The sequence below is a fragment of the Phalaenopsis equestris genome, unplaced genomic scaffold (genome assembly GCF_001263595.1).
Source record: "Phalaenopsis equestris unplaced genomic scaffold, ASM126359v1 Scaffold000114, whole genome shotgun sequence".
Lineage (NCBI taxonomy): Eukaryota > Viridiplantae > Streptophyta > Magnoliopsida > Asparagales > Orchidaceae > Phalaenopsis > Phalaenopsis equestris.
The window spans coordinates 281465-285986 of record NW_018164556.1 but is presented as its reverse complement, the minus strand read 5'-3'; positions in this window follow the sequence as shown (position 1 = coordinate 285986).

Sequence of the window (4522 nt, the reverse complement as noted above, 5' to 3'; positions counted from 1 at the left end):
GGGAAAGAGAGGAGAAGTGGTATATTCCCTATATGTGGAGGTAAGGGGGTACATTTAAGGGGTAAATGAGGTGGCGGTCGGAGGCGTGAGTGCTTGAGGCTTTAAAAAACGAACAGGAGTAGATTTGGCTGCGTAGCTATGTCGGCAAGTGGTGTAATTACACCACCCTATTAGGGTGGCATAATTACATCACACACTGGCGTAATTATGATAGGCAGGCACGTGGGTGTAATTTCAACTAGTGTATCTATGCCACAGCTGGTGTAACTATGCCAGCAATGGCGTAATTATGCTGAAAAATAGTGTAGCAACACCCATGTTGCCTTGGGGAATCTTATGCTGATAAGCTCCTTCTAAGCATAGAAACCTTGGTTTGCATGGAACACCCTCCCAAAAAAGGATGGAGATGAGTTTTAGGGAAGAGAAGCATGAGAGGTGATTTATTTAAGCAACGAGAATCAAATAATTAAGCTTGGGAGAGTATCCCATCGCCAAATTTATAGAAATCATAAGGTTTGAAATCAAGGGAGTCCAATGAATGAGTCTTTAATTATAATGGAATGAGATGTAATTTTTGCATTTAATTCTCTTATTCTTATTGCACAGTCATTTTCAAGAAGTAAGGGAATCAATGAATTAAAATATGTACATAGAAAATGTGTCAGTAATCATCTTACAGGGATCCAACGTCAGAACGAGGAAACATGTTGAGGGATTATCCCCTATAAGGAGATCACGGGACCAGTCAAAGCAGCTAACCCAAGCCAACCGAGTCAAAAATCGATACGGGGATGGCCAGCCAGTACCAACTGAACAGCTCACTAGGAGAGCGTCCAAATCATTAACCACAAAAAAATCAACTTTATACAAAAACCTATCCCTTAGGAGAGCCAACCCAACGGAAGGGTTAGATCCACAAATCACCATTGACCGTCCAACAGAAGCTGGAAGACTTCACTTACTTCACTTCAGCAGCAGGTTCTCTGCAATCGAGCTGAGCCGATCGAGCCCTACCAACCACAATATTTGAATAAGCCGTGTTGTTCAAGCTCATCTGACAGTGTTGACACGACCGAGCCAAAGAACGACCACATGGTGTGTTGTTACTTAAAAAATACCCAAAATATCCGGTATAAACTCCATCCAGATGGGGTCAAAAATATTATTTCACTATCGCACTATATCATCTATAAATAGAGACAACATTTAATGAAGGAAATTACAAAATTTTTACTCTTCATTCCAAAGACTGTAACTCCAATATAGAATCTATTTCCCTCTCATTCTTCTATAATTCTACTCTATTCCTTGGGTGTGATTCATGGACAATAATTTTGGCTTTGTCGTTGTTTTCTTGATTTGGTGGTAAAGATCTTAATGTAAATCCAGACACCAATGATTGTTTAGGCCCAGCTTTGGTTCCATTATTCTTTATTTTAGATATTGGGTGATATGTATATATTTAAAGAGTAAAATGTAAAAATAGTCCCCGATTATTTTTTATGCGATCATTTTAATTGCAAAATTTATAAAAGTGTCAAAATAGACCCGATTATTTTAAAATTGAGACTAAAAAAATCTCATGTAAATAATCGAGAATAGTTTTGACATTTTACTCTGTATGTAAACACCCCATTATGAATGTAATAATTTATTTTGATACATCAGGAGTAAATATATAATATCTACATATTCAAATCAAATACAGTTAAAAAAGACATAATTTGTCTGTCATGTATATAAATGCCAAATAGGTTGCGTTTAGTGGAAGGCCACAATATTAAGTTCATTTGTTGGAAAACTATTTATCAGCAAAGCAACTGTTTAAGATTTCTGGGCAGAATCATAACAATCCTAGCTTGATAATGTTGATCTTGAAATCTAAACTTTATTATTTTCTATATTTAATGTGTCATGAATAAATTTTTATGATCAGACATGAGTTGCAATGCATTTTGAGCGAGAAACATTTCATATTCAAATTCAAGATCATCTCGACAAGACGAAATCGATGATACCAAAAGAGATCTAATCGGAGTCAAAATAAATCCATATCAAATACTTGAAGTGTTATCAAAGGTTTTGGTGTACTAATTGGAAGAAAAAACGAACTCAAAGCTTTGCATGTTTACAGTCAAATTGAGCAGATCATCGAGAGAAAAACCAGCAAGTCTAAAATCATTCATTTCTGAGGTCATTAAAATACTCAAATATTGAAAAATGATCTATTATGATCTAGGTAATCAATGTAGATTGTTTGATAGAATGCTTTGGTAGATTTGTCAAATTTATCAAAATGCCCATATATATAATTATAATTATGTTGTCATTCTTCACAAAAAGAGGAGAGAATAAGACAATGAGCTAACAACTAAATCATAATTCTTTGTAGTTACGATCACTGTCACCGATCACCAGAATGTTGCCGACTACCAAAGGCTATTATATTACACCACGACCAATGATTGTTATAGCCAACAACATCGTTTATAACAAACTACGACCATTATAGTCACCAATTATGATTGTTGTAGCCAAACTACTATTATAAAACTGTGATTAGTAATTTTTGTAATTCCATATTCCTTAATTCAAGAGAAGAGTAGACCTTCGTAGTTTTAATTTCTAAGGGATTATTCTAATTGAGTTAGACCTCGTGACATTTTCTCTTTCTAAAACTTTTCCACATAAAAAATCTGATTAACTACTAAGTACATTTTTATCTGTGCATGTGTTAAAAAATTATACTGAGCTACAGTATAAAGATTTCTCTGAAGTAGAGAATTTTCTAGCAAATCACACAAAAATATCAATATTTTAATTTTTAAAAAGTGAAATACATCCTTTCATGCACAGATAAGGTGGTATATATATGCATATATGTAAAAATTAAAGTTTAGGTGATAGAAATGTAAATATATAGGAAATTTAAAAAAAAACTATTATTATTTTATTTGTATATAAAAAAAAATTGGAAGATTTACATACACAACCCTTAATTCTTATGTGTTTTCATATTTAACACCTAAACTTTAATTTCTTACATGCATGTCATCTTACCTATACATAAAAGATGTATTTCACATTTTAAAAGTTAAAATGTTGGTATTGTTTTTGTGCTATGAAAGATTTAGGCGGATTTAGCAGTAAGATATGTAAATACATTGGAATTGAATGTTATGTATGCAAACACCCTCGTTTTCACTTTATTTTTAGTCATTTTTATCACTAAGATTTTAACGTAACAGCCTCATAGTTTTGCCCTATTGGTGTTAAGTTCCCTGAAGGTTACCCATGCTCACACTTAACTTTGAAGTTTCTATTGAAACGCCAACCACTATAGCAGAAGACACCTCAATATTCAACGGTTTAGCGTCATTGTACTTAAGAGGATTAACATTCTCCCTCACTTAAATAACTGACTTCCTCGTTAGTGCTCCTAACCTATAATCATTCACTAGGCATATAAACTCTAATGGTGGCCCCACAAATTTAAAATGTGGCTCCCTCCATGTAGCAATTTATCTCATCTTAGGTTTAAGAGGTGGCTGCAATGGCGTAGCACTGACAATGATTCAAGTTGACGAACTCTCTAGTGAAAGCTTTATTTTGCACTTCTCAGAATGACGACACCATTAAAAGGGAATATGACATAGTTTGATACGACGAACTTTGGATTAAATGGCAAGCATGGCCGATTATGAGCAATTGTTTTAGATCTGATTGCTAGTTGGCTCTTTTCATTGGACATTACTTTGCTAGCTACTATGCCTTTGTTAAATGGCACAATGGAGTGCTAGCTAAAAGGTATAGTTCTCATTGTAACTCAAATTTTAGGCATCCTAAACTAGGCTTCAAATTTTGGTCTTCTCATAGCTTTCCTTATGGTAAAATAATTTTAAAAAAATTAAAATGTAATAAATCATCATAAATGCTGATCATTTGATCTCACTTAACATAGGATTAACTCCATTAATAAAACATCATCTATGATTGTCTAGTGGCCGGTTGGAAACTGGCCGGGTTATTATCAGTACAATTCAATAACACATTTTACAACTAAAATTGATATCAACAATACACCTGATCATTTATGATGTCATACTAAACACCTTCGTTAGCTTGTTAACATCTATAAAATAATATGATTATTTTATTTCATAAATTTACCGTCTCTTTAAAATGATACAATTTTCATTTACTAAAAAATTGAGCTATCATCATTTAAAAAAAACAACTAAATATCAAATTCTAATCTCAACATAAAAAAAAAGATTAAAATACATGATAAGTCACACTCTTGACATTTTAGCACTTTACATGTCACACTTTTTAAAATTTATAGCTATAGTCCTCAAAAGTGGGACTAAACATTGACAAAAATATTGAACCACACTACCATATAAAACTACATTTGAGGGTGAGTCCACATAATCAAATTGAGCACAAAATTGGATGGAAAATAAGAACTTCAAAAAAATTGCTAGCTAACTTAACCATAACCACTTTGCTACTTCATAGA